General features: G+C 33.7%; 1 protein-coding gene across 3 annotated transcripts in view; it reads left to right on the top strand.

Annotated features, from left to right (window-relative positions):
• The first annotated feature begins 242 nt into the window (after positions 1-242).
• Positions 243-25463, top strand: part of MEF2C (myocyte enhancer factor 2C) — a 109544-nt gene continuing 84323 nt past the window's right edge. For all 3 annotated transcript variants that reach the window (XM_054003897.1, XM_054003896.1, XM_054003895.1), the window contains exon 1: positions 243-386. The gene's annotated coding sequence lies outside the window, so the exon portion shown is untranslated. The remainder of the gene's footprint in view (positions 387-25463) is intronic.

Genomic DNA, 25463 nt, shown 5'->3' with positions numbered 1-25463 from the left:
AGGCTGTGAGCTATTCGCCTTTTCCCATTCGCCTGCTGCCACTTCCTTCCTGGACGATCTCAGGACGAGTCCAGTTACTTTTGATCCGACCAGCAGCTCAGCCACTTCCTCCTCCTCCGCGCAGCACACACGCGCACACACGCGCACCACACACACATACACACACACACACACACACACACACACACACGCAATACCCCAGGCATCTTCTGGCTGCTTATTGGATTGACTTTGAAGGTTGTGTGTGTGATTCAAGGCGGCTGCATGTTGAACCAGGTGGTGAATATTTAAGACTGGAAGAAGTAAAGGGATTTTTTTCTTTTTCCCATGAAAGGAAAATATCTGAAGGACTAATCTGATCAGCCAAACAGCTAACTGTTTACAATGTAAGTACATGTGAAATTCAGCGTCAGAATAAAATATAGTGGGCATGGTACAAAAACCCTAGGTACATTTCCTATCGCGTTTAAAGAATGTATCAGTCATTGTATGTGAACTGGAATTGAGGTTGCTTGCAGACTTTTAGTGTGTGACTGTGCAGTTGCTTAAAAGTAACTTGCTAACCAAATAAGAGTTAAATCTCTAGTAAATTATGGCAAACTTGTCTCTATTAGTGTCGTAAGTGTTTAAACTTTGATGAAGTTAGTTTACATAATTTATGTTCTTGATATTATGAAGTATTAGAAGTTTATTTGATTTAGATGGCTCTTAGTTGATTTAAAAGCTATGACCTTGTAGTCCTTGCACTCTGATTTATCAGGCTAGGGAAACAATCTAGTTTCAGTGAAATGCTCTTAAACTTCAGCGGCTCTTCAGTCTTGAGTTTCAGAAGTGCATGCTTGCAAGTGTTCAACTTTGTACATCTTTCATCTGAATTACTTACATTTGAGATGGAAAGACCCCTTGCATTTATATGGGAACTTAAGTAATGGTCTGCAAACTGATTTTGGAACAGTATGCTTTGGTCTTTACACAGTACTTTGAGTAATCTTTAAATTTTTTAACACAAAGGAGCTAATCAGAATTACAGAACTAGTTGACATAATTGCAGTACAATCACTTACAGGCTAAGATAAAGTTTAATGTAAATGAGAGACTTGTAAGATTATTGTTGCATTATGTAATTAGAATACTTATTATTTCCCATAAAACTTAGTGTGACTTTCTGTCATCCTGAAAAACAAAACAAAAGCTAATAATCCCATTTCCATACTACTACTACTACTACTACAAATAATAATAATAACAAAAAACAATGCAGCATGGTGCAAAACAAAACTTAATGAATCACTGTGAGTATCTAAGTATTATCTTTTATAGAAAAGTTCTATTTTCTTTATTGTGTGTAATGATTATTATTACCAAATAACTACATACTTAAATAAATACTGTATTAGACATTTTAAGACTAAAGGTTTAAGAGAATTAAACAGAGAAAGGCACTTTACCAGTACTTTGCTGATGATCAGAAAATAATAGATTTGATAAAAATTTTTCCTTGCACATATCTGATAATCATCTTAATGGCATATGTCCTAGTTTCATATCATTACTTTAAAATAACTTTAAGATGAATGATAAACAAACTATTTTAGAAGCAACTTCTCATTTAGAAGACTATATTTCTTTCATGGACACTTTCCTGGCTATTGTGTTTGAACAGTAAAGATGTTTATATGGAGTATAATAACTAATCCCTAGATGCTTGGCAGAGCATGGAAATAGTACCACCTGTGAACCACTACTCCAGCACCTCTGTATTGCACACATACTAATTTTCAGTTCAGATGATAAGTCATATGGTTTCTCTGGGGATTTGTTATTTTGTGAACTGTATTTATGACAGGATTTCAAGTACCTTACTTTAACTCCAACCCCACAAAACTTTCTTACTTTATTAGTTTTCTTAAAATATCCATTATATTATTCTTTCTGTATTAACGAGTACATAATTAATAATGAGCCTATGCTGAAATCTCTGCCCACACATCTGTCCTTTTGGAAGTAACAGAAAAAATTCTTGAAGAACAATTTAAGACAATGGTCCTTTGTTCCAGGTGTCTATGTCCCTCGTTGTACATGTACTTTTATTTGAAAAACTTGCTATTCATATATATTTATACTACATGCTCTACACAGTATGAGAAGGTAGCTCAGGGACCTGAACGTGGAAAGGCTCTTTCATGCAAGGAGTTCTTACACAACTATTCCCACTGGCAATGCTGAGACTACTTGTGAGAAAATGAGCAAGTCACAGGGATAACAATTTACAGAATCAGGACCCAAAGAGACTAAAGCTCTTGCCTGTCCTATAGCTTTCATAGGACAGAGATGTAAAGAATGTCACTTTCAATGTCCTATAAAAGAATACAGGCGTCAGATATTCTCTGCATCCTCTTAAGATTATTTGACTAAAAAAAAAGGAAATGTAAGTTTAGGAGCATTATTAAAATTGGTACTAAATGATAAATAGTGTGGGAGATTAAGTCTTTTGCAGTTATGCTCCTGAGTTTCTAGTTTTGGACCATAATAAGAAAATTAATTCAAATAACTTTTTACTGTGAATTTTCTTCCAATATGGGATCCAGATTTTTTTTCCTTTTTTAAACATTTCATCTACCTGCAACACATATATTCAAAATCAGAGATACTTTCTTAAATTATTCTTGCTATTTTTTTGAAAACACTGATGATGGAGATGAATCTACATAAGCTGTTATGTAATTTCCAAGAATTCATAGTCCTTGCTTCAGCATCCTGAATAATAACCAAAACACTTATATTTTTTATGCATTTTAAGTTTTTAGTTTTGCTATTTAATATCAGCAGAGAGATTTTGCTATATCATCATTTAGGCTCTGTAATGACTTAGATGCAAAATATTTTTAAAATTATATATTTAATTCTGAAAGCTAAAAAACATCAAGCTTAACAAACAGAGTTAGAATTCTGATATTTGAAAAAGATGAAAATACAATTTTGGGTCCTGCTTCAGAAGCAAAATGGATTCAGAAGAACTTTGGTAAGCAAACACTGATGGTGCAAGAGAAAAATTGAAAAACTGAATTTTTAAACTAGTTTTAGAAGTAATTATTTGAGTCCTCTGACCAGCTTTAATGTCATTTTCTTAGAACTGATGATCAGTGATACATGTGATTAACGATACAGGTGATTAAAAGCTAGTGTCTTCAGCCCTCCACTTTAATGCCACTGTGTCATTGACAGCAGTGCAGTAGACGTTGTCTATTCAGTGAGATCTGTCATCTTTAGGAAATCAGACCAGCTTACAGGGGTGATTCACAAAACCAACAGTGACAACAAAGTCTTATGTGCCTTACAAAAGAAGGATTAAGCAGTTCACATGTCATTTTGATTGGACAGCAATAAAAGCTGATTGCTGTGGCATAGCAAGACACACTTCAATTTTAAGTGATTATTGTATGAGACAACTAGAACTATGTTGCTTAGTCATTGTTAAATGCAATTCAAATCAAGGAAAGCTCAGTTTTGACATTACTGGATTAGTATGACTTCATAGTGAAAGTACAGCTGCTTGTAGAATTGTTACACAAATTTTATAAAAACTTCTTAATACACCACTTTATGGAAATGCAATTAAAATGTTGTAGATTATTGTTCTCAGATTTTTTTTTAAAAAAGATAGTTGTCTAGATATTTTCCTGTAATCACAATTTAAAGTTACTAAAAGTGCCTAGGCTCTAAAGAGTGCCTAGGAGCATACTAAATTCACTGCACTTAAACATATAAAGAGCTTATAAGCAGAAGAGAGTGCCTAAAATGTGCCAGGGCTTCACAGATTTATGAAAAATTATAATATTGAACAACAACTAAAGAATCTTATTTTATTCTGTTATTTTTTAAAATATAATGTGTTGTAAAACTATTATTTGTGTTGCATGTCTGTAGTCTGATTTGAAAAGAGCCAAGAAATTAAGTGCTGTCCCTATATTATTAAATATGTCATTTATCATTGAGAATAGAGTTTTTTCCTATCTGCATAATTTAGTTATAACGTACAGCCTTAACATTTAGAACTATGAAAGTAGAAAGCTGATAACTTCTGTGATAATTTCATACAATATTTCAAAAGAACTCCTTTTTTTACCCAACCGATGCCTCCTAGTGTTTCACATACTAAAACACTAATGAGTCAACCATAAATGTAAACATTGTTCTTTCATTTTCTTCATCTTACGTAGTACATAAAATTAATATTTATGCTTTTAATTTTGTATGTGTTATTTTAATCAGACAGGAAACTCACATAAATTCAGATGTTTCATTTTAATGGATACTGAAGTTGCATTTCTATTTTCTTTCACTATAGCTTTGCCTAGCTGTGTTTTGAAAAGTTTAAGTTATATAGAGTACATTTTCCTTTTCTCCTTTTGTTTCCTATGTACATTAAATGAATTTCTCAACAATGTATTATTAGGCTCAAACAGGAATTTTAAACATTTGCTAGCATGATGCTTTGAAAAGCATGCCCTCAAAATAGGCAATAAATGCAGTTATAGAAATGTTTGAAATGTGCTAAGGGACCTCACAGCCGAATAAAATTAAAAACAGTGGTCTGCAACATGCTCGCTCACTACAGTCTGCAAAGAATAGTTATCATATTTTGTAGCCGTTCCTAATTATTTTACTGTTATATGATCAAGTAAACTGTATGAAGATAGTTTTCAAATTCACAAAATGTGCACCTTACTCTTTTGGTTGTGTGTATGGATGATCAGTACTTCTGAAAAATAGTTCATTTGCATAAAATATTGAGATGGAGTTTGAAGTGGTAAAGACAGTGTCCTTTTCTTACAAGTGCAGTCTGGTTGTATAGCTCCTGAATGCCTTAAAAATCCATATTCAGCTCTATCATACAACGGTAGAAATTTTTACCTTTTATTTTATGGAAAAGTTTAATTTTCAAAAAGTTATCTAGCATCAATGTGACAAAACAAAACCTATGGGCCTCAGCTGTATATTGAATCTGTCAGGTATGCTCTTATAACAATAAAGAAGCAGACAAGACTAAGAATACTCTTACACAATTAATGCCACAGTTTTATGTAAAGTATGAGATCAATTTAGTGAAAACTGAATTGGAAATAAAGCCTGTTATTCTAAGACTTTCAAGAAAAGCAGTGAAATTCCTTGGCACTTATTCTGTTCAAGAAGTTTTAAAGTTATATAAAGTCAGTTTGCAATTAAAAATCAAAGTTTAGGAGTTAATATGAGCAACAAAAATTTGTGTCTTCTCAATACACTTACGATAAATTAAGGGGCCTGCTTACAGAAATTCTGACTGAATGCAGAGAGTTAAATCTATATATGCAAATCTCGGTCATGTGAATTAGTATCTGATTTTAGAACATTTAAAAAGTGCATATTTTAGGATTGTGTTTTGCTGTCATCTCTGTTAACATAACATTTTTCTCCCAGAAGTTTTAAGGTGCAAAGAGATCTTTACAAGACCAGTCATTTAATTAGCCCAAGAAATATCACATAGAAGCCTATCCTTTAAACTTCTTGCATCTTGAAAGTGTTTCAAAGTATGCAAATGACACCTGCTATTCTGTGAGGAAAGCTAACATGCTATTGATAGAATTTTCTGATATATGACATTGCAAATTGCATTGTGAAGAGAAAGAAAATGTGGAAGAAAAATGGAGGGAAGTGTAGCAAAAAAGAATCTTTGTGCCATTTCTAGTATAGGACTGATACTCTGAAATACTGCCAAACAGAATCTCACCCAGATTTTTTTTTTTTTTTTTTTAAACAACTAAATACATTTAGATTGCAGAGATCTAAATTACAGCCTACACTTGTGTAATCTGATTTAGAGATTTCTGGACAAGTTGTCTGAGAATTATTTTAGTCCTATATGGAATACACTGGCACAATATGGATTCAGTAATCCCACCAGTGAGGTCTGATATACTATGCCCCATTTGTAATCACCTGAACAGGTGTTTCAGCAGTCACTTTCTCCAGCAGGGTAGATGTACTTATTTCTGCCTTCTGGCACCTTCCCCAATATTGGAAACCTGCAAGAGCTTGAGTGAAGAGAGCTCCAGAGATCTTGGCCAGTACAGCTGGTCCTGGAAGTCAGTTAGTATCTGCTTCCTTCATTTAAGGTAACCATAAGGCAGCCCACAGATTAAGGACAGAATTGAACAGATGGCATACAGCTCCTCTGCCTTCTTTTCCCAGGTTATAAAGCTGATATGAAACTTACATTCAAATCTAACAAGTCTTATTTTACTCTTATTTCTTCAACTGTATAACTGATTAAATTAAGTTTATCATAAAAATTATTAACCAAATACCAGTGCAGGAATTCACCTTAAATATTACCATCTCTTATTTTTCATGCTGTAATCTCAAAGTGTAAGTGAACTGAATTAGAAACAATATTATTTATGTTTGCTTTTATAGATATAGGATGCATGCCACCTGTGGAAACCATGCTCAGTTAAATTTCACTATTTACTTTTAAGTAGTCAATCAATAGCTGTTAGCAAAGTATGTACAAAGGGCAAGGAGGGAGGCTTGTGAAATTGTTTATAAACCACATCAGAACAAGTCCACAAATTGTAGAACACTATCCACATGGAACATTAATTTTACTAATATAAAAAACCAAGTAACAGAGAAGCATATGCCAGTTGTGTGATTTTGAATAAAATTCTTCCCCCTAGTGAAAAAAAATTCAATATGACATTATATTTGAAATAAAAGTGCATTTTTTGTTTAGATATTGTTGGATTATCAGAGAAATTATAATGTTTCAGATCATATTCACTCTGTAAGAAGTTTGATGCAGCACTTTTCATTTAAAAATTCAATACGGACTTCTCAACGAACACTGTTTCAAATAATTTCATTGGAGTTGGGTGGAAAAGCTGTCCCTAAAATAGAGGCTAGGAGGGGAGGGCATTGTAGGCAAACAACAGGACACTGACGTTCTCTGACCATGCTATAATGCTGGCCCATGTGTCCCCTTCAGCATGGCATTTTAGCCTCAGAATTTTACTGCCAAGAACTCGCTTTGATGGCCATATCCCATGGGAATGCCTAGACAACTACTATAAAAATGTTAATAGTCTGGGGATATTCTGTGAAACCAGCAGGAGACAGTATGTTCTCTAGACTTAGCCTCAGGACTGCTTTATGTGTCCTGAATGTGTTTCTACTTATACTGAGTATGATAAGTGGGAGAACAGCAATAGAGGAGGAGGGCTTTTAGGGAGGTTAGAAGAATGTGGATATGGTCTATTTGGTAAAAGGAGAGTGGACAATACATGTTAGTCAAACTTAAAACCTTAATCTTGCAGAATATTTTCCTTTAAAATACCTGTTGCAGTGTATATAATTAATCTTGCTGTGAATAATCTTTAATTGTTGCAGACATAGGGCAGTAGTCTTACTGATTCTTGATTGAAATATGTTGTATAGCTGTAAGAAAAGATCTTTGGAACAGTATTTGATGAGACAAATTTGATTTGATTTTGCTGACAGCATCTTGGAGAAATCATCAGTTTTCCCTTCATCTTGTTTATGTGTACAAGATGGACATATAGCAGAAGAATGAGAAAAGAATCCATGTTATGACCCCAGTGCAATCTATGAAATGTGTGAATTTGCATACTTACTAATTTTCTTTGTGACACTTTTTTTTTCAAAATACTGAGCCAGAAAATGTATCATGCAGTAGCGTACAAAATTTATAACTTTATCTGAAACACACATAGACAAATTTTAGAAATTATAAATCCTTGGTAGGTAGAAATCTGTGTATCTTCACAGAGAAAATAACAGAATCCTGTGTTTCCATTTTATTGTGGATGCTGCCATAAAAAAGAATGTGCATCGGATAGAAAGAGAAGAATGATCTTCTACATTTCCTGTAATATTGGCATACAAGTTGGACTAATATTTTTGTGGGTTTTCCAAAAATTGTTATTGACAAAGCAAAATGAAAACCTATTTTCAACACATGTTCCAGTTGTATTCCAGTTGTGTTCCAGTTCCTCACTGAGAACCTTGCATTTAGTTCAGTTATGCTTCCAGTAGATAGTGTCACAGGCTTAGTATTACACTGAGTGGTGACATGCAAAACAGTCATCTAGAAAGCATACTTACTAGCTGCTATATTTTCTGAAATTTCTTATTTTTAAAAATTGCATGACAGGTGATGCAGTGATAGGCATAATGCAAATCATTATGACAGATAAAAAGCAAACAATAGAAAAATTACTATTTTTGCATCATATTTTTTATGCTATTAGGATTATTTCCCTGTGTTTCTAATCATGTAGTAGTACACATAACTGAGGGTGCAAGGATTTCTCAATGGAGGCAGGGTGTGGTTTTTATTTAACTTTTTTTAAATCAATATTGAACAGTAAGAAGCAATATGCCATGCAACAAAGAGGCATAACAAAAAAGAAAGACATTCTGCTCTGTTTTTAGGAGCAGTACTTGTCACGTATCTGGACAAATGATGATTTTCTTGAGCTGCTTTCCATTACAAGTCTCTAAAAATCGCCACTGTAAAACAGTAGCACTCTGTTCTACCACATTTTTATGTATATGATTACAAGAAAACTTTGTAATCCATCACTTGTAACCTTTAACCACCACTTTAACCTTGTAAACCATCACTTCTTTGACTACTCCAACAGGACGCTTCTACAGATTTCTGATAAAAAGTAATTTTGAGACTAGTCAGGAAAAAAGTATTTATTCGCCCCTTTTGCTTTACAGTTTTTCAGATAAGATCAGAAAGAGGAAGTTATTCCACTAATGGATCAGAAGATTTCTCTATGAAGTAAATAGTGTTTTAAAAATACAACTCCTATGTTTGATAGATATAAATTCAAAATATAATGTGGATATATCAAAAAGGCCTCTTTAAAATCACAAGGATTTTCCTTACCTATTGAGTAAGGAAAGTAGTTCCTTACCTCTTGATCTCTTTTATCTTTTCTACCAAAAAATGCAAGCCTTTGTTTCCAGTCTGTAATATAGCTTTCTGTTTTAACTTAAGCTAGTTTAAACAACCAATTCCATGTGATCTTTGCTATTGCATTGTCTGAAAAGTTTGATTTTAGTTTATAAAACACAATATATAAGAAAATAGTTCTTAGATAGAAGATAGATAATACGTTACCTTTATAATTGCAAGTCCATTCATCTAAATACATAAAACTAGATAATAAATACCTCTTTGATAGTCTTTCATAATTTTTAGTGACCTCATTCATTCGAGTTTGCTTTTGAAGAGATACATACCATGCCTAATGAAGCTCTGAAATCTAGGATAGGAGTTAGAAACATGAAGAGATGTTTGAATATGAGGACAGTGAGCATGCTGTTAAGTGAGTAACGAATTGATTATGGGTTGGCTGAGACAGGAATTACAGCTCCATGGTGTGATAAATCTCTCAGTCTACCTAAGAGTGTTTCATAAACCTATAAGAGAAAAAGTAGTTCCAAAAAAACCTTTTTTTGCATGTTCTCTCTCATCTTCACACCCAGAGCTTGGGTGGTCTTTTAGGAAAGACCTTGTGGCCTAGCATGCATGACTCTTCAGCCAATTTCTTATATATTTAATGTGCCTGTTGAATATGTGGGTGTGAGTTGAATGATGATTTAGTGACCACTTTATTATGCTTGAATTAATGAAGCAAAGTTAACTCCAGTTAAAAAGTTGTGCTGATATTCTGTCTTGACTAGTATTTATCCAAGAGCTTGAAGCTACTCATAAAAACATGCTGCTTTTGCCTTTTCTTTTATTATAATTTGGAAGTTCTGATCTCTTCTCATGAAGAGAACTTACATCAAAATATAATAATGTATTTATTTAAGAATATTTAAGATGTAAGTAGATATATGACACTATGTCCTTTGCTCATGTATTCTAGCATAACTTCACAGACTTGATGACCTGCTAAAAACTGCTTTATATACAGGATTCATGCTGTTAGTTAATATTCACCTCTTTTTCTCAGTTCCCTCTGACTCTTTTTCCAGACTCATTAGAAACAAAGGTATCATTTGAATAAAGCATTTCAAAAGAAGATCTTATCTTCTCTTCCGGACCATCCTGGGAAGAATGTATACAGATGTACTACTTTTTTGATCGAGAGCATTAAGCAGACTTAAGCAGTTTTCCAAGTCCCTCTTGAGTGTACGTGTGCGCTTGCCATTCACACATCCTGAAATGAGATGGAATGTGAAGGTACACTTTGTGCTTTTCTAGAGCTGTTTTTGGATTCGGAGAGTATACCTCAGCTTCTGTCGGCTAGATGTTAATTGTATTATGCAATGATCTGTATGGGTTTCACAAAGTCCAAATAATTCCATTTTTCTAATGTGATTCTGATGCACTTTCAGAGTACCAAATAATCACTGTAGATGGAATATATACAGGCTGAGACTACTGGCCTCATGAGACTTCCAGGTACTCCAGATTACTTAAACTGCTCAGACCATTATATGGTATATGAATCTTTACTCAGCTGGCAGTCCAACTTTATTCCTGATGTATAGGACAAAAGTATGTAAAACATCATGACAAAATTCAGCAAGGTTGTATGTCCTTGTTACTGGAACAATATTTTCTTAAAAAATGGAGGGAGGGAGGGAGGGAGGGAGGGAGGGAGGGAGGGAGGGAGGGAGAGGGAGGAAGGAAGTTGCAGAAGTTGTGGAAAGGAAGTTTGGAAGGAAGTTTGGAAGTTTGGAAGTTTGGAAGGAAGTTTGGAAGTTTGGAAGTTTGGAAGTTTGGAAGTTTGGAAGTTTGGAAGTTTGGAAGTTTGGAAGGAAGGAAGGAAGGAAGGAAGGAAGGAAGGAAGGAAGGAAGGAAGGAAGGAAGGAGCGAGCTTATTTGGTCTGCCTTCAAGTATTTAATTTATCTTCAATTAACCAAAAGGGAAACAATGTAAATTACTTTACAGCTTAAAAAAGATTTTACAGACTCATCAGAATTTCTGAATTCTTTCCTGAGATTAAGCATGCAGTTCTGGTGCCATGATGAGTTAATAGATGGTGAGTGCTTTTTACTATTACTGATGATTGGGTTCTCCTTTTATGTGAGAATAGATAGTTACCACTATTTGTCGTGGCAGTTCTGTACTGACAACTGTAACTCACTTCCTTCTTTTTAGAGCCATCTCGGATTCTCAATCCATATATTCAATATCTTCCATATACTCAAGTGAAACTTGAGAAGATGCAAGCAGCAATAGCAAAGCTGACTCAATCACCATTTATGCTAATTCAACTTGTGAGATGCCCATGTCCTGTACTGCTAGAGTACTAGCAGATTATTTGGTTAGTATTGATTTTAGGTATAATTTTAGGCTACTTTTGTCTGAGAGCATAGCTAAGCAGAGGAAGGATATTCTAGTGTTTGTGATGGCAGCTTGGACTTGGGCAGTGTCAATCAACTCTTCCAGAACCTCTTTTAGATGACTGTGAGGATTTCACTTTGCTCATGCATCAATTCCCTGTCTGTACAATGAGATGGTATTTCCTTGAGGCAAATTCCGTGTGACCCAGGCACTGTGGTAACAGTGTCCATATGAGTACCATGGGGAGTAAACAAGGCAATGTAGACTATAAATATGTTGTGGCTTTTAGAGAGTTACAGTCTAAAGCAAAGGAACAGACTCTTAGATAACTTCACTTTTGCTAGAAATCCATTTTAATTAAAGTTTAGAACTTTCTGCTTCTTTCTGTCCATTTTTCTTCTTTAGTAGTTGTGCCAAGGTATCCATGTGTGTTTCTTCCACTGTCATCTGGCTCATTCCCAGCAGATGCACACAATCTGTTTTGCTGTCATTGACAGGGCTCAGTTTATGAAAAAAGTGTGGCAGAACATGCTGCTGTAGTCACTTATACAGGATTCTCTTTTCTAAGTAACTGAGGAGAAATTAATTCTTTTTGGGTTTTTTACATATTATTTAGTCTTAGGATTTTATCCAGGCTACTTTGCATTGGGTTAAACAGGGTGTTTATTTAACATCTTAGCTTTCTTTTTTAATTCTTACTTTGTAAAGTTAAAATTTGCCAATTATATGTATACAGAAATCACCACAGAATGTTGACAGACCTCAGTTTCAAGTGGTGGCAGTAATTCTGGACATTCAGGAATAAATGTAGTATTCCCAACTATTTTAGACAATATTATAATATTTCTTTGAAATTTTATAATATAAATACAAATTTTCCAGTTTATAAATAATCTGCGTCATCCAAAGACGTGCATTCTTAAGTATCCTGAATATATATGAATTATACAAAAGGATTTTGTATACGGGAATAACATGTTTCTTCTCATGCGAAGTTATAGGCAGTAAGAGGCTGAATAGAAACAAATCAAAAATTGAAATTTTTGACTTTATTGTCTACAGAATAAAAACTCTAAGCCTTAATCACAATAAGCCTCACTTATTGTGATATTGTGGTAACAGGTCCTAACATAGCTTAGGGCTTGTGCATGATGCTGTTCAAACATGCATTAATGAATGGCTCTACCTTTAGCCTTAACAGCTTGAACAAACAGGATAATAAAAAAGAAAGTAGATGGAAAGAAATGAAGATTTTTTTTGCTATTATGAATGTCTTGCCTTTCTTCCCAGTGTTCAAAAGGAAGACTTGGCTTAAGTAATTAAACTTTATGGAAGTTATCTAACCAGAAAAACACTGTTTATTAGGTGATGGGGTGTTTTCACTGTCTTCGCCAAAGAAAAAATTAATCAATAGCTCAAATTTTGTTTTCCTTTTTTGCTGCTTTCTACCTCCATCCCAGTGAAGGCAGGGGTGACAACAGCAGTTTCCACACTGGGCTACAAAGTTTACAGCATAAGCCATGAAAAAAAAATGCTAATATTAAATATGTATAGGTATTCTACATGTTTATTAAAAAACAGAATTTGTTTTACAAGCTGATATTTCCTAACTTTTCCCTTTGAACTGTACTTTGTTCGGATGGGTTGATGGCTCTGGCTTTCTTTTTTTTTTTTTTTTTTTCTTTTTTATTCTACAGTTAAAAGGAAAAGAATCTCTGTTAATTCCCCAAACTGAAAATTAATTTAGTGAGCCTAGTGTCTTGGCTGGCTTTGAAATATCTGCATACACACATTAACATAAATTAAAGATATTTAAATAAATTTTATCTATATTTTTAGGATTTATTTTTAAACACTATTTTATTTTGGGAAATGCCTTTATAGACTTACAACTCTGAATTCACATTGTTGTCCCTCAACTAGGTGCAGATTTTGTATCATTGATAGATTATTATGTTTAAAAAGCTATCTGGAAATATGCAACAGTGGTAGACTGACATTAACTAGGCTTGTGGTTTTTATGTAAAATTGTTTATTTTGGTTATGTGCATATATTTATACCGATGTTCATGTATATATATATATATATATATGCACACGTGTGTGTGTGTGTGTGTGTGTGTGTGTGTGCTTTTTATACAGATATGTATGGTTTTCAAACTATGATTGCATGCTGCTGGGTATGCCTTAAATTGTAAATAAAACTGTCAAAATGTCTTTTCAATTAGACCTCATAAAAATAATCAGTCCATAAACATGTGGTGCTCTTTCTCTATATATATACAGTTACTATATAAAATGAAAATGTTTCTTCCATTGATCTAGACTTAAAATCCTCTGTATTATGGGTTAAAAATATAGTAATTTTTAGTGGGTTCATTATATTTCCTTTTATATCTGTTGGCATATTTTGGTATCAAAAAAATAAATGTAAGAATACTAAACATATTTTTCCTAGATTTTATTGACAGATTGAATTAAAAGATGACTGTAACCCCTGTTTTTCATTATAATGTTTTTAATTTGTATGTTTTTTGGGGAGAGTGTTCTTGGAGAGGTCTATTACAAGCTAGACCTTCAAGGTTTCTGGAAATAATTTCAACTTTTTAATTAATCCTAAAATTACTTTAGGATGGGATTTGTTAATGTGGGTATTTCTAGGAGACAAATAGCATCAGTGTATCAGTTATCACATATAATGTAAAAAGCAGACAGAGAAAATAGGATCCTCAGATGATTTCTTTTACTATCTCTATGTCTTGATTTCTAGTCTCAGTTTAACTCCAGAAATATGGCTACCACTTAGCTATTACCGTTTTAAGACTAAGATTGCAACACACCTCTTAGTTGTTTGGGCAGTGAGAAGTGAAAGGGATAATTTAATAAATTTCTAAAAGAGTAAAATTTATATCCCAATATTGAGAATTGATACTTCTCCAAAGTGTCAGGAAAGATGGTAAAGACCAAATGAAAGACTTTAGAATGTAACATTTTCTCATTATATCACCTGTCAACCTTGATGTTTTTAAAATTTAAGCATATTGATTATGGTTCCTTTATTTAAAACAAAAAAAAACAAACAAAAAAACCTCCCCCCCTCCAAAAAAATTATAATTTAGAAAGCCTATAAAATTAATTGCAGCTTAGTACAACAATACATTGCTTTTAGATCTGAATGCTAAACAACAGAATCTCAACGCCATTTGCCTGGTATTTTATGATCCTATATGGAATCTGATATGGTAAAAAAGATTAAATTTATACACATCCAAAGTGGACAAATTAGATGATAAATTCCAAAGCTGAAGACTTTCTATACAGAACTTTATTCTGAATGTTAAGCAGTTTCAGATTCAGTTTCAAACATCGGTGCATATCTCAGATGTAGATATCTAACAAGTAAGAAGATATGAAATAAAGAGGGTGTTTCAGGTTTTTTTTTTTTTTTTCATTTTACATAGCTGATAACTTTCCACAGAAAACAAAGAAAGAAACGAAATCATAAGAGAACTGGTCAAATGATTAGCAGAAATGCAATAGGCTGAGAGCTGCTTTTTCACAGGTGCTGCAGCTTTTAATTTACATGAAGTTTTGTATTTAATTTATTTTCATCACTACTGAATAGGGATTAGTATTTTCAGTCTCCCAGTAATGTTTCAGGAATAAACATTGATACTTAAGTGATAGTATGCAGATATCTGTGTATCTTCAGATAACCCAATATATAGAACAGGTTAGTAAATCCTGTATATATTTCCATCTTACACTTCAACAGTAACATAAATAATTTGAAGATATCATTAAAGGTATCAGTTGTATGTATGATTATACACAGGAAAATTAAGATATAATTAATATTATACAACTACATTTTCTTGCTGTTAAGGAAGTAGAACAGTTGGGGCATTTTCCCATGAAAATACTTTCCAGTACCTTGCCAGTAGCATGCTTCCAATGGGAGAATCACCCTCTCTAGTTGGCTGAAGCAGATTTTTTCCCTGTATAATGCTAGATGTGGACTTTTCATGAGCAGAAACAACCTATTTTTGTGATGTGAGCTGGCCTCAAAAATGTATTATTCATAGAGTGTGGTTCTTCACCAGTAATGATAGCTTGAGCTAGTACTGCCCCTGGTGAAAGCACTGTTTGTATGGGGATTTTTTTTCTTTATAAAAATACACATATCCTTTTTTAATCTGTTTGCCTGTGAATGCAGGACAAACACATTACTCAAGAAAAAATTATACTTATATACAGTTTAAGAGAGAAGGGGACTGTCTGGATGGAGACAGAGCTGACCACTGACTCTTACACAGTGCACAGAATTCCTGTGGTGTACAGTCATGCTACACCTGCTTAAATCTCAGAAGTTGTGTCATTGGCAAAAATATAGACAGTGCTTTAATTTTAAAGGTATTATTTTGAAGAAAAATACTGTAATTTTGAGTGTCCTTTTCTGCATTATTCAGAAAATTTAAGCATGTTAAGCAGTGTTAATACTACTGACAACAAAGCAGATCTTTCATGGTAACACTTCTAAATGATCTTATATTGAGCTTAATTGACAAAGCTATTAATACCATTTAAATTTTTTTTAATTGGCAGTGTCATTAAGCTTGCAAATACACTGTCTCCGTAACTGTTCCAGTTTTTTATTTCTGTTATCAAAAAAATGTAAAAATGGACAGATGGCTTTGTTGTTTTGAACATCTTATAATTCCACTTTAGTTTGTTTGAAAACTTAAGTGCAAAAATATCAAATGTAAGTAGGTGAAAACATAACATATATCTTTCTGATTGTGTAGATTCTATTGTGTAGAAAATATACATTTGATGTTATAAAATGAAACCTCTCTCTTCAGTATGTTGTTAGAAAAATTCCAGGCAAGAAAGCTCTTATTCAAACACTCAATGTGCATCCCAGTTAAAGTCAGGTCTATATCAGACCCACTGGGCAATTGAAGCACTGAAAGATCCTGCCATTTTGTTGAATGAGAAGAGCCAGGGCATTTCTGGAGCTGACAAAAGAAACAGTTCATTACAAGAAGGTAAAGCAGATGTTTAAGGAACATGTAATCTCTGGTCAACAGGATCACTTTCAAATCTTCAATACTTCCTTAATTTTTATCATTGTTATCTATATAGGGCATGCATAGAAGAGTTTTTCTTCTCTTGTGCATAGCACACACTTCCTATAAGCAGAAGCTGTATTATGGACAGAAATATTCTATATTTTAAAATAGTAAGAAAAATAAAAGGCAAAGCAGCAAGTTTGTATCATCAAAAATATTTTGTCCACTACAGGTTTCAGTCAGAACTTCTGCACATAGTAGCTTCTCAGAAAACCAGGCAACTGTAGCTATTTCAGCATTATATTAAGCTATTATTTTCCTTCCTTAAATACCACTATTACATAATAACACTGAAAAATAGTCAACTTGTTTATACAAACTTTTCTGAGAGATCTCTTCCTTTAAGCAACAAGGCCTGGTGACTGTGGAAGGTCTTTTTCTGAATGAGTAAAATTTGTCTTGTTTTGGTTTCATTACCAAATATATAAGCAGATTTGTACTATTTCTATTCTGAATTGAAGTGTGAGAAGATATTCTGTGAAAGCAATTTCTCTTCTTAAAACTGGACTAGTGGTACAGGCTTCGTTGTACAAGGAAACTTGCGTTACTATCTCCTTAAGCCTCTTCCATTTACTGAAGTCTTGCTAGCACAAGAGAAACCCTTTTCCATATCAGAATATTCACCAAACATGTTCTATTTTGTGGCATCTTTAAGTGTGAAGTTTTCACACAACACATTACAGAAAACTTTAGATTCTCAAACCCCAGACCAGAAAGTTTCTTCCTGTCTGCATGAAGCCATAGGTGTTATGAAAGTGCAATTTCATAGCTTGCACATGCACAAAGCTGATCTAAATGAGGTTTCAGGGACACAGTAATATGAATATATTGTGTGGCTGTGTTAAGATAAAGGACCAAACTTTTAGTAGAAGACTTGAATTCTTTTCCCATCTGGTTCTGTAGACCTGCTGCATAACTGCAAAAATTCCATTTGATAATTTCTACTTCTGCTGTAAAATGTCACCAGTGTCTATAAGTGAAAAAGAGAGAAAGAAAATTTATTATATACATTATTTTATAATCAGTGTATTCTTTTCAGAAGCTTCAAAAAAATAACACTTGTCATTTGAGAGCTGCAGCTGTTAGTCTGTTGAGACATAAGAGGGGATGGGGCAGATATTGAATTATTCATGAAGGCTATTGCTATAGTTGACAGAAGTTCATCAGCTAATTCCCCCACTCCATTACGAACTTTCTTTCAAATTGAGTCAGGCTACAAGAGTACAAGCTGTTACTTTTGATAATCATGCTACCAGAGGTTTCATAAACTGTATACATAAGCTTTCTCTTTTAAGAAAGTTACTTAATGTTCATAGGGTGCTGATAGGTGCTTAAATTTTAATACTTTTAATACTAATAATTCATGGATAATGTGAACAATCTGATATTCTTTCAAAATGTAACATTTACAAAAAATGTTTTAAAGATGCATGTAATATTTTTTTACCTTAATTCACTTTGATGAACCAAACTCCCTGACATGTTAATTTATATGCATATTTAAGTTTTTCATTATTTATGAACACAAGCAGGTTTTGTGTGCTGTAACTTACAAGGTATTTTTCAGTTTATAGGCCAATTCAACATGTGTAAATCCAAGAAAATCTTAGTTTGCCCAAGCATGAAAAAATCAAATGCTAATTCTCCTGCTTACATGAGGGAGTTGAAGTAGATGATCTCCAGAGGCCCTTTCCAACCTTAAGTATTCTGGGATTCTGGAAGAATCAACAATTTTGTGGTGCAGGCTGTCAGAGTAATGATAAAATGCTGACATTCAAGGTTAGTTTAGCAGACACCAAAATCATGTCATGAAGTGAGCGCTCATGGATATTGCAGGAATGTTAAAGATCAAAGATTTTGTCCCAGTTTGAGTGATACGGAGCTGGGTGACTCTCGCCCAAAAGGATTCCACAAATGTAGCTCTTCTTTTCACATAGGCCAGGTGAAAGGGGGCATATTGTCAGCTATCTCTGCTTTGGCCACAGCAAAAGCACAAATCTTACCAGCATGTATTTGTTTTCTTTAGGAGATTTCTCTCTCTTTTTGCACATCACTACAATCTGATTTGGGGATTTGAAAGCAGTAAGAAATTGTAGTAAAAATTTCTTACCCAGTTCATCCCCCTTTCCTTTGTGGATATTTCTGCAGTGAATGAGATTGAAAAATGTCTGTCCAGTGGTGTGCTTGATGCAGACAGTACCCTTATTTATCCTGTGATGACCTAATAGCAGCAGCAGCATATGCCCTTTTGATGGAGAGGATTATTGTAATTCCCTCTTAGAAAGGCTTCCAGCAGCTCAGCTCTGTCACTCTCAGCCAGTTTAGAATGCAGTGACACACTCCCATCCTGTCTTGAGCAAGTACAATGCTCTGCCCTGTACGTTCAGTCATTTACTTTTCTGCTGTGAAGTAGCTGTTTGATTTTAAAGTTTGCTGCCTTAGTTTTGAAATCCTTAATGGTTAAGATCATGGCTATTTTCAAAAAGTGCTCCACAAATATCATATTGATAGATATAACCACCTCCACAGCATATTTTAGGAATCTCAGCATCACATCTTAGGTTGGCAAATTATGTCCTTTGCCAAGATAGGCCTTCAGGTGAGGAACTTCCCCAGGAAATCTGTCTTGAATCATATATACTTATCAGAAAACATTAAAATTAAATATACATTCTTGTCTATTTTTTAAAACATCTTTCTTATTGTTCAGTGTAATTTCTATTCGGACTGTATTTATTCCAGTCCCTCTCAGTAGTACTTGGAGTTGTTCTGTCAAGTTTTCTTTTCCCCTTATTTCCCTTCAAATTTTATTTTTCCCTAAGCATACTACTGATATAGTTATGGATAGTGACTTCTTAATGGTGTTTCATGTTTCATGTCAAGAGTATGAACATTTTTGCGCTAACATAAACATTATGTCAACATGATTGCTTACTAAATAATACATAGGCTGTTTTTACATTTAATGTAATTCTAAAACTTGTACTTGAATATTTATTCCTCTTCTTTACAGGGAATTATCCCTTTCTTCTTCCTATTGTTCATTGTAAGTCAGTAGACTTCAGCTGTACAATGCTGTAGATGGAAAGGAATCCTCTTGTCTACTTGTCTTGCTGTGCATCTTATTATTTCTATTATTGGTCTTGTAATTATGGTGAGATGTTAACAGCTATGTTAGTATGTTTCTTAATTTTCCTCATTGATGATAAATTAATAAGGTTATGTTTGAAGAAGCTTAGACTAGATGCCAAATATTAATGGCTTCAGTGAGGTCAAATGGATTCTGTACTTGTGGGCATCCATGAAGTACTTTGTACAAGACATAATCTATTTTCTTCTGGTTCATATCTGAAATTTCAGTCTAATAATTTATAATCTGAAATGAGTTATGGAAGTTGTTTGGACACTTTTTACTAAGTTGCCCTAAATACTGTTCCATGCACTGATACTACCCCCTTTCACCTAAATATAGAACTGTATTTAGATGCACAAAATTTGAATCCATGTTAACTGCATGAAGGATTTGTTTTTTCATCTCTCACATACTCATTAATTTCAGATTCTTATTGGCTTGCTTGACTTATAGGGGTACAGTAACAACATCTGTGATTTGATTCATATTAATCATTACATATGTAATTAATCTTAGGTACAAAAAGAGTTCTGCAGCCCTCAGCAAACTATTCAATTGCTTCAAATTAGGCATACACATTCATGCTTGTAGGTTTGGGGCTACAAGTCATAGTACTACGAAGACTTAAGCATTTGTTCAAGTTTACTATTTCTGGATGTTGTACCAATGCCACAATTAATTTCATCAAGTAAAATGCTGCCCCATTAAGACTTTGCTTAATGGTTTGGTGTGATGGTATCTTCTTAAATGATTTTAAATCCTTTGAATTTTACACTATCTCATGAGTGCAAGTTTCTAAAATAATCTGATTTAAATGAACACAATTCAGAATATTTTCTAAACTGTGTTATTACAAAATGAAAGCTAGTCTGAAGTGGAAAAACCAGTTGTTGGTGGATGGTTTCTTCTTTTTACATCAAATTTTACAAATTAGTTAATTTCAGGGAAAAAAAACTCTGAAGTGGAGGAAGTTGACATGCGTACCTGAAGTTGACTTCATTACATTTAGATCTTCCTAAATTTTACTTCTGTGCAAACTCCTTACTCTGTAAGATTAGCAAATTGAAGAGTTTTTCAACTGATTTTTTTTTTGTCTTGTTATTTTAGTAGTCTTCCATTATGGATTATGGTCAATGTCAATGGCAAGGAAGATTTTAGCCCGAATAACTCTTGAAAGAATCTAAAAGTATTACATATCATTAAGCTGGGAATTTATAAATCCTCATTACTGGATAGTCTTCGGGGTAACTTAATCATTAAGCCTTGAACCACAATCTTATCAGAATGTGGTGTTTTTAATAGCACTGGTTCCTATGAGCAAACTTTATTGTGGCATCATGGAATACTATGCATTCTTTTGTTTATGATTTATTCTCCCTAGATACAAAATGGTAAAAGAAGTGTGTTAATGTATTTTTATTCAAAGTACTTAGCTCTTAGTACTTAGTATTTAGCTCTGTTACAGTTCAGGGATTGAATAACCAGTATTAACCTTCTACTTTTCTTAGTCATGCTATATCCGATGTTCACAGTGAGAATATTGATCAGTTACTGGGGAAGATATACAGCACATTTTACAGATCATTGCTAATCATTACATTCCTCTGTTTCAGTGTTCTCCAAAACACTGCTGAAAATCAGAAGTGTAAAACTACTACATTCAATAATAGATAATGTGTTTCAATGCTGGTTGCAGCTTTGTTCTAGAAGAAGACTCACACTGAGGTCACTAAAGGGTATCCTTAAAGAATGACAATATTTTATATTATTTTTCCCTCTTGTTTGAATACTTAGGTAATTTTTCTGCTATTTATGCCTTACATTTGCATGAATTTATACAACTAAGAAAGAAGTGTGTCAGAATGCAAAATTTATCGCAGACTTGAGGGAAAATGTTGCTTGATTACCTGTTTTTCAGCATGCAGTTAGAAACTGGCCATTAGGCAGTACAGAAAGGAGAAAAAGACGGTTTATCTTGCTTGTCTGGTACTTACCAGTCTGTGACTGATAACCCAGCCTGATCCTTACCTTGGCAGCATTGCACAAATCATCTTTATGAGAGGTTGAATTTTAAGAATTTCTCTAATATATTAGACACAAAAAAGCCATTCCTTTAACCAATACATATTTTCTTTTTTCTTCATATCTTGAGCAAATGTATTTGGACTAGTGTTTGCCCAGGACTTTAAATTCCCTCTTTCTCGTTAGATCTCAGTCCTCATTGTAGTACACTTAGACTTGATGAAGTGCATAAGTGAAGGCTACTTCTGAAGTCTTTTTCTGTCATTAATTTTGACATGTTCAGATTGTATTGCTTAGTGATCTAAAGATGGAATATTGCATTAGAATTAACAATATGCCATCAGGGACATATTTTTAGTCTATTTAAGATGAACTAAAATGATGAACTTTTCCCCTTTATCAAAGGAAACACACTACTACAACCAGAGAAGGTTGGATAAAAGAAGGGGTGCCATGAGCATTGACATGATTTCAGATACTAAGATGTACTCAGATACACCAGAAAAGTCAGATGATTGAATAGATCAAAGCTGTTTGATTTCTTAAAGTTCTATGGTTTTTATTCTAATGGAAGCTTCATCTCTTTAGGACATCTCTTCAACATGTAATATTCATTTAACCTCCAGTTTTACTTAAAATATATGCAAAATTGGAACATTATTACACATTTTCAAAGTGTTTTTCCTTTCTCTTTCATTTTATGTAGCTAATGTATTTATCTTTTAAGGACCTCAAAAGGGAAATAAGATACACGTGTATAGAGGCAAAAAGTCAGACCAGAGACTTCAAGCTGTAATATGATCAAGGTATCAATCTGCTTCATAATCTCAGATCAAATCACTGATAAGCAGTAAGAGATTAAAAATGAACTTCAGTATTTTCTGAAGGGCTGTGCTAAACTTTAAAAATCTTAGACTTACTGAAGACAGCAAGAGCAAAATGTTATACTACACTATTATCAGATTTTCAGTTAGAGAGATTACACAGTCCCTCCTAAAATGCAAACTAAGAATTTTTTCATTTTTTCCTAGCTGACAGAAGAGAAAAAGGATGTAGAACTAAATCACTTATTACAATCATTATTCCATGAACAGGGAAGAATAAAAAGTCACTGCACACTCCAACAGGTGCACAACACTGTTGAGATGAGCCATTATTTCTATGCAATGGACATATTTACCCTTCACACATCTTGCTTTCATAATATGCATGACATGTAATCCTTCTATACAGCTACAAAGCCCACAGCTGTAACACTGGGTCTACTTTCTGCAGTAAAATGTAAAATGTCTAGCAATAGTCAAAACCAATGTGACATTTTATGTGAATATTCACTGTGGACTTACCAAAGAATCAGAGTTTATAATACTTATAAAAATCAATCTCACAATAGAAATTGACTAAAATGCATGTAATTTGTTACTAATGATCGTAATGTACTAAGTATGTTGTACCATATTTTTCACAACTTACTTTTCTTTTAGTGAGACTAGGCTCAAAATATACCCTGTTTCCATGTAATTTTAGGTCTTACTGTACACCAGAATGATTTTGACCCTGTCAAGTAGAAAGTTTAACACATTTCATTTGAAAGGTGGCCAAAATCTAGGGAGAAAACTACATAAAAATATAAGAAAATATATTACTACATTCTCATACAGATTTGACAGCAAACCAGAATCCAAAATGTAATGGTGAATTATTTTATATGAGCGAAATCTGCCACCTGTACCTTGGAAAATGAAGATTAATTTGATTAATTACAGGCTATATGTTTCAGGCATAAGAAGCATCAAACATTTAAAATGTACTCAAAATCAATGTTGGTATTTGACAAAACTGTACAGAGACTCAGCCTTGGAAAGACAATTTAGGTTTATTCAGACAATGCTCAAGAACGAAGTATTGTCATTCCTCCAGGTTTAATCCATTGTTTTCTTTCGTGGTATTGTTATAGTCATCCATAAGTTGGTATTTCCAAAAACTCCATACTGTAATCAGTTTTATCAGAATGTAGATATTAATTTAATTGTCAAGGAAAGGTGGATGCAAAAAGTTCATGTCTTCATTAATCTTCATTAATTTGAAAGTAAGTTCTTATAAGCATATTTTGTTCTGTGTTACTTTACTAGACAATAAAAGAGAAAGGCTTTGCTCACTTCAGATAAGTGAAATTCCTATTAATATAAAAGCTCTGTAACTGCATATTAAATAGGCCTCTACACAACTGATTCTGAAAGTAGAGCCATGGTGAAGTGTTAATACCAAACAGGACAAAATATTATGAAATCTATATAAACCAAAAAGCAAAGAGTTTCTTCTTCAGCTGCACTACAATTTGTATAGCAGAACAATGATCCAGGATGGAATTTGGCCAGGATGTTAGGCATATGAAAATCATTATAGAATTTTTTTGGTATCTTTAACATTCCCAGTAATCAGGATCTTGGTTGTAATTCTTTAGTAACACATTCATTTCTGGTAGCATAGTGCCTTCAAAACATCATTGATTGAAATGTATTTATTACCTCTACGGGTGTGGAGTCTTATGACTGGAGGTCCATTATTTAACCTGTTATTCTTTGTACTGTTGGAGTTTATAGGAAGATATTGTTCTGTCCTAAAGAATTTGCAATACATAAATCTGACCCTGATTGACCCTGATTAGCTTGTGAGAATCAACAGGATCACAGCACATGCTGGTTTGATTTTAGCAACTTGGGTAAGTGTCTTTTTCATTGATCAGGGTGACCATACACCATACAGTTTAAGAGCATTCGACACCTCTTTGATTGAGGTTGACAAGTCTTACAAAGATGAACATTTAATCTCCCCATTTTATATGGCAGTTATAAACTTATGGTTTATGAAACCAGCAATTACTACTCTCTGGTATGCATATCTGTCTAGATGCAGAATATGCTTTGTCAGTGGCAGGTGCAAGTCCTGCTTAATTTTGAATGTATCCTTACAGTCTGTTCCAGGTAGTGTCAGACTCTCTGTTCTTGCTGTTCTTCTGCTTTTTTATCAGATGAGCCAGGCTGAGCAGAGTGAGCTTTGGTTTTAAAACTTTGTACTTTAAATCTGACTAAAACCATGCTACCATGGACATGACACTCTACATCATGATCAGTGCATATTTGACTGATGAAGGGAAATGGGTGATGCAGTGGTTTAACCAAATTTGAAAAAGAATGCACATTGTTGTTTCCATGCTTTTTTAGCCGACAAGATATTGTACAGTAAGAAAGACAACTACCAGTCTGTACACACCTGAATTCATACCTGCAGTAGCAGGATTTCCAGAAACAACCTCATGTAGATTTGCTGCACTCTCTATTTATCCCTGCAAGAAATTTCAGCAGGAGCTACAGACGTTCTAACACATGGTTCTCATCTGAGGAAACTGCTCTGTGAACTGGAACAAATTATCTGGGAATCGAACATCAAAGGATAACAGATAACACAAAAAAAAAAAAAAAAAAAAAGCAAATACTTCAATACTTCAACCTGAAAAAACAGCCCTAAAACCACACTAAACTTTACAAGCCAGCAAGAGATTTGCTTCCATCTATTGGAGTCAAGGCAAAAATGACAACTGAGAAACAAGACCTTCTAATATGGGAAATAAATCAGCTAGTTCTTGTCCCATGGTGCTAGTGTTCAAAAGTAAATCCATGGGCTGGTATGGGAAAATATTGGATGATTAAAATTACTTTATAGTATCCAAAGTATCCCAGTAACTTCATCCCAAAATTCTCAGTAATTCAGGAATTTTAACAGCAAAAGCTGTAATTGTTAAAT

The sequence above is a fragment of the Vidua macroura genome, chromosome Z (genome assembly GCF_024509145.1).
Source record: "Vidua macroura isolate BioBank_ID:100142 chromosome Z, ASM2450914v1, whole genome shotgun sequence".
Taxonomy (NCBI): domain Eukaryota; kingdom Metazoa; phylum Chordata; class Aves; order Passeriformes; family Viduidae; genus Vidua; species Vidua macroura.
Note: the sequence above shows the minus strand (reverse complement) of the source record. Positions and strands in the feature narration are given on the sequence as shown.